Source organism: Typopeltis vanoorti, chromosome 8, assembly GCF_054136105.1.
Source record: "Typopeltis vanoorti isolate ZY-2024b chromosome 8, IOZ_Tvanoo_1.0, whole genome shotgun sequence".
Taxonomy (NCBI): domain Eukaryota; kingdom Metazoa; phylum Arthropoda; class Arachnida; order Uropygi; family Thelyphonidae; genus Typopeltis; species Typopeltis vanoorti.
The window spans coordinates 22,515,330-22,527,777 of record NC_143556.1 but is presented as its reverse complement, the minus strand read 5'-3'; the positions used below and the strand labels follow the sequence as shown (position 1 = coordinate 22,527,777).

The following is a 12,448-nucleotide window of genomic DNA, read 5'->3' as shown; positions in this document are numbered from 1 at the left end:
GTGTATCCAGTTTGCTTTTTCTGTTGATCACAGGGTAGATCTGTGCAATTACTTTGTATGTATTCGAGGCTGTGTCTTATATGATTGCTGAGTTAGAGTTTTTTTTTTAATCAAGTATCAGTCCAAGATGTTTGAATAGTAAATAGTATTTACCATTTACTATTCAAATAGTAAATAGTAAATACTATTTACTATTTGAATGCTGAGAAGTTCTTCTCGGTGACGGGGTGAGCGTGTCATCGAGTAGAACAACGCTGAGTTGGGGGTTCTTTCGGGATCGTCTTATTTTTAGAGTCCGCTTCAGCTATACATAAGGTTGAAACCGGTCTGGGTAGTGACCTTCTACTCATAATGTAGAACAGTAATACATCTCTTAGGAGCTAAATTAACATTATGGGTAAATATCAAGAATAGTGATCGGCGTTTGCTACACCCAGCTTGCACTACCTAAGGGATCAGGTGCTGTAGTATCCAGGTGTTTGCTCACGCTTGGAATCGCCGAATTTTATATAGTTTCTATATTCGGCCAAGAAACAATATGGGATGTAATATACCTTAACTTAAATAGGTAGCTTTTTCTATTGTTTTCACTATTCAAACTCAAAAAGGATATCGACATTACGATAACGTTTTCTCGTTCGGTTAATGTTTCTCTTTAATTAGAGTGTTATGAGAAAGAGTCGCTTAAAGAGAGGGCTGAGAGAGAGAGAGAGAGAGAGAGAGAGAGAGAGAGAGAGAGAGAGAGAGAGAGAGAGAGAGAGAGAGAGAGAGAGATTAGTGTTAGTCAAAAGGGATGCCCTGGGTTAACTGTTGAAGTGTGGAGATATTCATTTTTAGTACACTATTACTAGTGAAGAAAAGGAAAAGTATAAAAAATGTGTAAGTAGACTGAACACACTGACGTCATCTCGCATCCTAAATGAGGATGAACGTCATCTTCTTCTTCTGCAGCTTTTCCCACTTTAAGGACGCTGTTTGTGGTGAGTCTCCTCCACAACTTCCTGTCTTGGGCTGTAGCCACATCCAAATTCTTCATCCTCAAGTCCTCCTCCACTATCTCCCTCCATCTCTTCTTTGGCCGTCCGCGCTTCTTTCTCCCCTGCACATCCATCTGCATGACCTCATTTCCCACATAGTCTTCCTCCGTCCTCATCCCATGACCAAACCATCTCAACCTTGCCTCCTGTATCTTTGCACCTAAGTTCGTAACTTTAACCGTTCCCCTTACATTCATTTCTCAGACGATCCTTTCTGGTCACACCGCACATCTACCTAAGCATTCTCATCTCCGCTACCTCAATCCTGCTAATGTTATTTTTACTCAGGGCCAGAGTTTCCATAGCATACATCAATGCTGGTCTCACTACTGTCCTGTAAATTTTGCTATTTAGATTATTCGGCACCCTCTTATCACATAGCACTCCAGCCATCTCTCTCTCCAGTTCCTCCATCCTGCTTGTATCCTGCTTCCCACTTCCTTCTCAGCCTCACCACCCTCTTTCATTGTTGAAGCTAAGTATATAAAGTTACTGACCTTCCTGATGAGATTTCCTTCCAGCTCCAGATCTGTATCCTGGCTGCCATCCACTTTTCAACACATATACTCGCCTCCCTTCTGCTCAGTCTCATACCTCTCCTTTCCCTTTGTAAAATTTCCCTTTGTAAAAGATAATACGAATTCTCGAGATTCAGCACACGCTGTGTACTGATAATTAACTCAATGTAAAGAGTCACTTTATTTTGCATACAATACAATGTGGAATGCGGACAGACACGTTTAATGATGGTTTTCCAGAGTTGCTTAGCGGATGTGTGCTGATTACCCACAAAAACCACTCCTCTGGAACTATGAAAAGATGCGACGAAGTTTCTTTACTTTCTGCATTACTAGAAAAAACAAACAAACGGTAAAATAGATGTTTTAAGGAAAAACACAGTATTTATTTAAATTTAATAAAAAGTATCATTCTAACTTATGTAGGGACTATTTTAATATGTAATGAAGAAAGAACGCTGCGATAACATAAATACTCTCTTTCTCTATCACCCTCTCTCTATATACTCGTCCCATTTTTCACAATCCATAATATTGTCTGCATGTCCCACTGTTTATTTTTTCTTCATCTTTCTTTCTCATCAATTCTAGTCGCACTTCTTCTCAGCTGTTTATCATCTTATACATTGAGTGGTCTATTGAGCTCACCTCACCAGGAATATGAAGCATAGATTGATGAGTGGGTTATATCCTTTCTAAGAATAATGCACGACGAAGTACCATTGAATTAAATTCTAAGTTTTAGCCAGTATGTGTCTGACTGCAGAGCAAGTGCCCAAGGCAAATCTGATTATACAACCTTCGATATCGTTCTGTTGATTAAAGTGAAAATAAATTGAATACACTTAAACCATCTGTCACTTTCCATATGAAACGTCTACGGATCGACGATTCGAAACGTTTTATTTAAGAAGTATACAACGTACTATGCTTAATGACATCAATATTTGCGAAGATTAAAACAAATATCTTATTATCTTCTTGGCTTGATTTGATTTGACCTTTGAGTGAAGGTCGTTCTTAAGTCTCAGTTTAGTGTGCGTGATTTAACCATTAGACTTCAGGTGTGAACGTTCTCCATAGATAAGACTAATTACGTAGGGTCGATCCCGGTCTGTTTTCAATGTTAATGAAAAATCCATTCCTACCCGTATCCGGAAATGAAACCAGTGTTAGCAATAAATAATTAACTTTCATATCGAGAACTGTATACACTCTTTAACTGAGATCGTCGACTGGTATTTTTCAATTGTTTACGAAATATCAAAAATATAATAAAAAATGAATTTCTTCCATTGCCATTATCATGATTTTTATGAACGTCTTGCCAATGAAAGATTACCAACTCTAGTACGGTACATCCTTAAAGGATAGATAGTCCATAAACTGTTATCTACAAACAAAATACACAACAATCTCAAGGTCTCGTAACGATGAGGCTAGTGAGACAGAGAAAGAAATCGTTGCAACCTCTGATAGCAATTTTGATTGATGACTTTTCAGAAGATAGGGAAGATTTCTCGGGAGAGAAAGATGACGATAGTAAAACAACGATATCAGCAAGCACATTAGCGAAATTCGTTGGGCTAAAAAGATTTTCTTTTCTTCCAATAATGTAAAAATGTTGACATTTCGTTTAAAATATTGTTCGAAAGGTATAAATCTTTGAAAACTCACTGCATATTATTTAAGTATATCTGCTGTGGAGAATCACAAAAACTATGCAGTTTTCACTTCCAACAAGCGACAGAAATGTGAAGAGCAAAATGTCTTTCCACGAAAAGGTATCCTTATTGAATCAAAATCAAAAGCACAGTAAATTATTACCTCCCTCCTCTGACTACTTAAGTATATTTCGTTATATGGCACATAATTTAACGCAGAAGTTGTTAAAGAAACCAGCAATACATAGTATAGTGCATTATACCTTGTTTCGACATTATGTCGTTAGAGGGCGCTGTAATCGAACTAATGTTGAATTTTTTAAAAATTTGCATATCACCCGATTAAGTTCTTATTAGCCTAGTTTGATAGATATCACTTCCATATGCCTATATAAAAAGTTTCATATCGCTGGAATTATTTTCCAGCGAGTATCAGCCGATGCGTGCTGTAATGGTGAAAACAAGCAGTTTTTGACTAAAAAAACACGAAAAAATGCACTTTTTGCAAAATTTCACGGAAACGTTATTTTCATATTTTACACACACAAACGCTATCAAATGAAGCTATTTGAGTGTATTTAAGTATATTTCGTTATATGGCACATAATTTAACTGGAGCCTCTTAGCGTTTGTTTTCCCTGTGGTTAACTGCTGTTTCACCACCATCATAAAGTTGCATTGACCTAATGAATCTAGAAGGAACGGTCTTTATTTAAAATGATGATTACTCGATGAGTCTCCGTAGCTCAGTTAGAATAGACGAAGTCCTTTGGCCGAACGGCCTGAATTCGATTCCCGTCATTGACGCGAGGAACCTTTCTTGTTTCTTTCGATGAAAAGTGAGTTAGACGGACTCGTACGGAGGTAGGGAGGTTTGTCACCTGGAAAGTCGGGTTTTTTGTCCCCCAGAAAAGGCAAACCGGTCCTGTAAATACACACTGATTACAGTCAGGAATACGACCCAGCCATATGCCGGTCCTTTGCCCGAATAAATTTTTTTTGGGGGTGGGGGGGTTGGATAAAGCAACGGTGAACTACCGTTGCTTTATCCAACCCAATCCAATCATCTTAGGAAGAATGGAAATTATAGCCTCGTTCTAAATTAGCTTTAGTTCACGTAAAACAAAATTAACAGTACTACATTAATTACGGACGTTACTCAGAGCATATAAACAATTTCTTCTTCTTCTGCAGCTTGTCCCACTTAAGCGGGGTCGCTGTTCATGATGAGTTTCCTCCACATCCTCCTGTCTTCGGCTGTAACCACATCCAAGTTCTTCATCCTCAAGTCCTCCTCCACCATCCACCATCTCCCTTCATTTCGTCTTTGGCAGCCCGCGCTTCCTCCTCCCCTCAACATCCATCTGCATGATCTTTCTTCCCACATACTCTTCCTCCCTCCTCATCACATGACCAAACCATCTCAACCTTGCCTCCTGTATCTTCGCTCCTAAGTTCGTAACTTTCACTGTTCCCCTCACATAGTCATTTCTCAGACGATCCTCTCTGGTCACACCGCACATCCACCTAAGCATTCTGATCTCCGCTATCTTCATCCTGCTGATATTATTTTCCCGTAGCATACGTCATAGCTAGTATCACTACTGTCCTATAGATTTTATCTTTTAGATTGATCGGTAACCTCTTATCGCATAACACTCCAGCCATCTCTCTCCAGTTCCTCCAACCCGCTTGTATTCTGCATCCCACTTCCTTTCCAGCCACTCCATCTTCGTCCACTCTTGAACCTAAGTATCTAAAGTCCTTCACCTTCGTGATGACATTTCCTTTCAGCTCCAGATCTGTCCCCTGGCCGCCGTCCACTTTGCAACACAGGCACCCTGTCTTACTTCTGCTCAGTCTCATATCCCTCTCTTCCAGTACTTTCCTCCATCTTTCCAGCTTAGCTGCCACTTCCTTCTTGAATCTGCACACACCAAGATGTAACCTACATACAACATTGTCCCAGGCGAGTCTTCCCTCACCTCCTCCGTCACCACCTCCAACACAATTTAAACAGAAACGGACTTAATACTGACCCTTGATGCAAGCCAACTGTCACTTGAAAACTTTCTGTCTGTCACAGACAGTCCCGAACTCTTGTCTTCACATTTCTGTACATCTCCTGCGTAAACCTGACATATTTCTCCTGAACCTTCTTCTCCCTCAGACACCTCCAGACTTCTTGCCTTGGCATTCTATCGTATGCTTTCTCCAGATTAATAAACACCAGATGTAGCTATCGTTGTTTCTCTCGAAACGTTTCCATCATCTGCGTAACCCAAAGATAGCATCTGTCGTTGATCGACCAGGCATGAAGCCAACTTGTTCCTTTGCAATCTCCACCTCCTTAGTCAACCTTCCATCAAGAACTCTTCCTAGGATTTTCCTAGAGATTTCCTAGAATGTTTCTAGCGCATATAAACAATGAAGTATACATATTAAGTACGCAATACACTATCAGTTAGTACTTTTTAAACAGCGTTTCTAATTAACGTTGATGTTCTAAGATTTTTTTTTTCGTATGTGTTAAATTGATTAACAAGTTTCGTGTTTCAAAACTACGCCATACTTTATTAGAAAGATGTCGAATATTTAATTTCGACGTTGTCATACCAGTTTATTTTAACATGAATAATAACCATGTTCACTATCTTCAAAAATTCATAAAATTTATTCCACATCACTTAGCATCTTATTCAACTTCGACCAAGTCCAATATAACTTGATTTTTATCCTCTCAAGTTTGCGAACAACATTCTTTTTTCCATAACGTAGCCTCTGATACACTCTATCTCTCTTATTACTCTCCATTTTTACTTTATATCACGTCATTTCTCAGAAACAATTCCAAGAAAATGTCTAAATATAGTTTTTACTATTCCTGTTGTCATCCGTATAACACCAGGAGATGTTCGTCCAGATGACAACAGTATGAACTCTATTGCTCAGGTATAGCAGGAATTAGGAAACCTGAATATTTCCAATAATGCACATAATACATTTTGGTCAATTGCTTCAGATAAACGCCATATTTGAACACGTAATCTGTAGGAAGAATGAAATCCATTAGCAACAATTTTAAACCAGAAAAATAAATAAAATATCTGAAATATTCTTGAGGATAATATTAGATTCAAAGATATTATATATTACTAATAAGAAAAAAAAGGCTTATTTTTTATTTTGTTCAAACTATTACTAGCATATTCAGGCCGTTCGGACGATTGAATAAATTAAATTCGCTCAATATGAATTATTTATCATTTTCAGCTTAATGCAAATTATTTCTTTTATATAAAGCTATAATTCCATCACTGCTTTTATGTCACTTCCAACCAGAAATAGTTTTTTTTTTTTTGCAAACATATAGTTACATACTTACTCTCCTATGGTAAGAATATACTATTTCGTACCCTGGGGGGGTGGGGCTAAGTATTTTTAAACTTTTTTTCTTGCATTTATATATATATTTGCATATTTTACATGGTCTTGAAACCTCGCTCTAAAAACTAATTATTGAACTATTTCAAACCAGTTTCCGTTTTCAATCAGCGGGACAGTGGAATCATATCGTAGGGGGAAATTCATCTCCCCTAAAGACAATAACAAGCATTAATGCCCAAGGCAAGATCCTAACCCGTAACCTGTTAGTTGTTAGTTTGATATGTACTCGGAAAAAAGCTATCCTCTGCAGGTATGAAGCATCCTTAGCTCAAATGGTAAGAATTACTTTCTCTTAACCCTGCCCTCCCCAATAGTACGCGTAGCTGAGTCTTTTCTTGAATTGTGATCTAATGACCTAACAGGTTTTGGTACCAAATTCAAGAAAGTAATTTCAACACTTAATAAGTGAAAGAAAAGTCACCTTCATTTGTAAGTCCCTTATAGAGGTTCTTGTCCTCGTGTACACGCCATTCAGACTCAAATAATTCCGAAGAAAAGAATCAAGACATTCTGTATGATGAAACCAGCAAAACATTTCTGTAAAAAGCATCTCTAAGATGGTACGAAGAGTGTAGAGAATGTTTAAAAGAATTAAAAGTTTAATAAGATGGCACGATATAGCACTATTACTTGTTAATGCTAAATCGTGCTCCTTACAGATGAGAATCAGCTGACTTTTTTATTTTTTTTTTTTTTTGGTTTTCCACTATACACATACAAACCTGACTATGTAGGTTTAAAATCAGTCCAATAACCAGAAATTCATTTGTTATTCTTGAGGAGATCAAACAACTATTAGAAAAGCAAAAATAATAATAATACAAATCCTATGGATTACAATAATTTATTCCGAAATGTTTTTTTTTTTTAAATCCTCTTTGAAATTTTATTTTGATTCTTAAAATAAATAATAAACCAACGAAGATTTTACATATAACCCTTACAAATCATATTTCATTTGCTCTGTTGCTTAAGATGAATGCAGTTAATTGGGTTTAATAAAGTAAAATCAATCCATGAGTTCAAACCGAGTTTGAACAAAACTCAGAGATAGTCACGTTCGATTACGAACACCACATAACAGCGAAAATCTATCAACACTAATATGCTATTTATTTAACTGAAAAAAAAAGTTGTATCATCAAAGAATTTTAACATTCACTTAGGGAATTCTAATCCCGAAAAATTATATCCGTAAAATGGGGTTGCTTGTATTCACCAGCAAATTATGAACCGACCGAAAAGAAATAAAATTAAGTGTTTCGTTTTTTTCAAGAATTGAAAACCTTTCCTAAAGTGTGATGTTGAGGCAATAAATACTTCGGATATTTGGTAAGCGAATAGTATATCAACTTGCCGATGTTTGCAGTTAAGATTTGGTACTATTACAACATAACATCTAACTCATTAGCCGGATGTATTACACTTATAAACACTGTCTGTTCTATGGCTGATTTGTCTGTTTTACAACCGAAGTAACTTGAGTATCTTAATTTATTGTCTGTATGTTTAAAAGTAACACGAGTTTATTAAAACATACGAAATACGCAGGGAAATAGAAAACATGAAATTAAAATAAAGCCATAAAATATTTAGAAAAATCATCCATCTGGAGATTTGCACTCTACAGGGTGGCCCGTAAGTCATGAAGAAGATTACACATTTAATAACGTTTTTAGGTTTTAATTATTTTTATCCTTTTTTTTTAATAACGAAATACAGAGCCTGAATATATTTTTTTTGTTAGTTATGAAAAACCACATCACTTAAATGCTTTCCATTTTCGGTTTCGCAAAGATGGGCACTTTCTAAAGCATTTTCCATGACAGTTGTTAAGGTTTCTGGCTGCAGCGCCCTAATTTCTGTTTTTGGGGACCGTGATGAATAATTAATTGCGAATCTTTGCCAAAGTATCTGCTTTCTAAACACATGACTAATGTTCAAAATAAAATTTCACAATTTTGTTACGATTTTGGGTTGAGAACTTTCTCATAATTTCCATAGAAGATATTCTTAAGATAACCTTCTAAAAATAAATTGAAAAAATTAAAAATCAAGAAGGTCATTCATATTTTAACCCCTTCGTGATTTAATGCCACCCTGTATAAATCAGAGAAAGATGTGAAATAGTTGCCAAGGAAGGCTTAAAATTGCTTTTACCTGTCCTGGATAAGTCTAGGACTCTTAAACGTATTTTACCACTCTCAGCAATTACATTTTAGAACGAAAAAAAAAAAAAAAGATTTTTCACTCAAGTTCACCCACCTTTGTAAAAAATGTTATCTGTTCAGGAAACCATGGAGATCGCCTTTCTCAGTGTTCTGATTGAAGGCCTTTATTACTTTTATTACCATTATTATCATTCTGTGGGTTCGAAGATGAAGAAGGTTGGTTATGAACCGTGGAGTCCGCTGGCCTGTCGATCGGTGGACTATTATTAGCATCGTTTTGTTCATTAAAGTTGGAAAACCGATTTTCTCTTTGGACAACGAAGCGCCTGAAAACCATTACACGACTGAGTGCATCCGTAGAGGGTTGTTGTTGGTTTAGATCTGCAGGATTTGATTGTTTGTTTTCCATTTCGAAACACACCCTGAAAAGAAAGAAAAAATAAGATTGAAACGAATATGGTTTGATACAGAAAGGAAATCCTTTATAGGAAAGACATAAATAAGATAAATATTAAAATTCTTTCCTAGTGACGGTTGTAATTTATGTTGCGACACATGCTTCATGTTAAAAAAGAGGTATTAGGACAGCTTGCATTTCAGAGAAACAAATGGTAAACTTCTAACGTTCTTTGTTGTGTTGAAATCGAGACACTTTGCAGACCATTTAAAATTTTCCACGTCATTTTCTTCAAGGCGTGTAGTATCAGCATCTGCGGAACTCCGTGGTCAACTGTCGGGTTGATTTAGACCTAGGATCGTCAAGAAAAGACACCGCACTATGGGATGCATAACACTATCCAGAAGTAGATATCATGAGAATTCATCCATGGATAGCACAGTTCTTCGAATGGAAAGAAAGGTTAGCATCTAGCTGTCCTTCCTCTGCTGATTTGGCTTCATTAGCATACAACTGAATTTTACCTCCAAATCATCAAAGCAAAAACGAAATAATAGTGAACCAAGGAGAGAGAGAGAGTCTTGAAGCCTGTCAATTCTCATCTGCCCTCGCTTTGATTCTACTCCACCATATCTACTCTTTGATACCTGTCTGTCCATCAGCCACCCTCTTCTTGATGCCACATTCATCTTATTCATACGTATTTGCCTAAATTTGCTGAAATCCATGCAGAATCCTCTTAAAAGACTTTGTGAAGTTTAGCGGTATTATACTTAGTCATTTCTTCATCCATTTCCACTTTCACCTTATTATAGGAAGAAAATATTGTTAACGTAAGCCAAGGCATCCATTGCACAGCCTATTTTCGAGTTCATAACAAACTTTTCCTAATTGCTACCTCTATTCCTGAGATCATAAAATTTCTATAATTTGCCAACTACATTTTGGATCTCCCCCCCCCCCTATATAATGTGTCTCTGTAAGTTCCGAAAGGCTTAAACAGGGGTCAGTTGTGACACCTTACAAACGGTAGCACAAAGTCCGATATGGCTTCCGATTCCACAGCTATATTTCCTCTGAAATGTTCTAACATCCCAAGTTCCTCGAATTCATTTTCCTCAGTTGACACATCACTTTCTTTCACACGTATCATTAGATCTTTTATTTTAAATCGTATCATTTATTTCTTATTATGAAGCGCTAAAGGAACAATAAATTATTTATAAAAATGTAATTTCACTCCTCGCGCTTATTTTGTATTACCACTACGTCAGGATATTTCCTTTAAATCCACTTACCTTTTCAGTAATAGGTTCGATGACTAGTTCAAGGACGTTGTACACTAAAGTCCTTTGTATGCACTGCTCACGGTTTGCTATTTAATCTAAGAAAACAGTTTTAGAGCAAATTCCTTTCATACGTTTAAATCGTAGCTTACGTAGAGCAGATTCAACTGAACAGTACAAAACGAAAGTCCTGAGAAAAATGCTTCCAGTCGTATAAAATACTTCACAAAACTTCATCTGCTATTGGCTGCTGCTTTAATTACGTCAGCGAGTTTCGCGACTCTTGGTAACAAGCTGTAATCACACAAGGACATCCGGGAAACAGATAGACGCAGCGAAGGCGCATCGAAACGTGACGATCTTTGAAATCAACACTGGAGGACTTATGAGCAAAGGGTTGTTTTGAATTTTATCATATTTTTGTGGTGGTGTTTCGGAGCCACGCATACTGTCAATTTGTTTTTGAAATAAAGCCCGTTTTTATCGATTTTAAAATTCGGAATAAAATTTTGATATTATATCTGTAATATGACATAATATCATATCATAGATATGATATTATAAGCACTGATATTATCAGGTGACATAATATGTCATAATATCATATCATAGATAATATTATCTATGATATGATATTATGACATATTATGTCACCTGATAATATCAGTGCTTATAATATCATATCTATGATATGATATTATAACCTATATAAGGTGATAATATAATATATTATATTATCACCTTATATAGGTTATATCAGGTGATAATATAATATATTATATCAGGTGATAATATAATATATTATATTATCAGGTATCAGCTAACGCCTTTTTATTCCCGTATACGGGAGTAGGCGAGGCCATTTAGCCCTATCTAACTTTTGGAGACTGAGTGGGCAGTTCAATCTCCACTGACCCAATCGGAGATAGATGGTCCAAGGCTATCACTAATTAAGCGGTACGCAGTGAAGAGAGACGGCTCAAATGTGCCGCCATCTCGTGGTCCCTAACCCTAACACAATATATTTAATGTCTGAAATAATGTGGGTTCTACGGTCGATTTTCTTGAGTTTACAGGACGAAAAACCCGCTTGCCCGTGCCAGAGATCGACTAACTCGGGAACCGGTCGAAAAAGGCTTAGAAAAATTTCCTCTAGTCGCCGACTAGACTCGAAACCAAGTCTTCCTTCGTGCGGCCAAGCGCCGTGGTGTGCAAACGCCACATCCACTGAGCTACACAGGCTCTTGAAATAGAGTTTTACCTAACTTAATCCTTAAGTTAGGTAAAACTCTATGAAAAGATTAGTAACCAAAGGGATGATTTTGCATTTTTTTTTTAATTTTCTTTCTTTTTTATGCAAATTATAATCCTGAAATGCACATTTTATTGGAATTCGGTAGAAATTTATTAGAAATATTTTATTACAAATTTGACAGATAAGAGGGGAAAAGTTGTCTATTAAGTGAAGAAAACTGAACCTCGAGCACCCGGAGTGTGGGCAAATTGGGTGCATGGCGCTCACAATAATTATTACTCCCTTCTTGTTCTAGTTGGAGGTTCTCACAATAATTCTTCCCCACCAGAACAAATGCCCTTTTTTCCCCTAAATCCAAATACCACCCGGGGTTTAAGGTATGCAAAATTGATGGAAATTGATGTATCTGAAGATCCCTTAAAATCACTTTGTGGACACCTCGAAACCTTCAGAGGATTGTTCTTGGTTCAGATCTGCGGGATCGGATTGTTTCTTTCTTTTCCATTGCAAAACAAACCCTACAAAAAAGAATAAAACATTAGACGAATATGGTTTGATACAGAAGTGAAAACCTTTATTGGAAAGACATAAATAAGATAAACCTACACTTTGAATAGACCTAATCAGAAGTGAAAAAAGCATTTTAAACTATTACCTTCTAATATTAGTAAAA

At 36.6% G+C, this 12,448-nt stretch overlaps 1 long non-coding RNA gene across 1 annotated transcript; it reads right to left on the bottom strand.

The window, feature by feature from the left end:
* Nucleotides 1-1,687: 1,687 nt before the first annotated feature.
* On the bottom strand, nt 1,688-10,667 carry LOC150103834 (uncharacterized). Its single transcript, XR_016548729.1, has 3 exons — nt 10,533-10,667; nt 8,932-9,259; nt 1,688-1,887 (listed from the first exon to the last, which is right to left on the bottom strand). It is a non-coding gene; the product is annotated as an uncharacterized LOC150103834 (long non-coding RNA).
* Between the last annotated feature and the right edge of the window lie 1,781 nt (nt 10,668-12,448).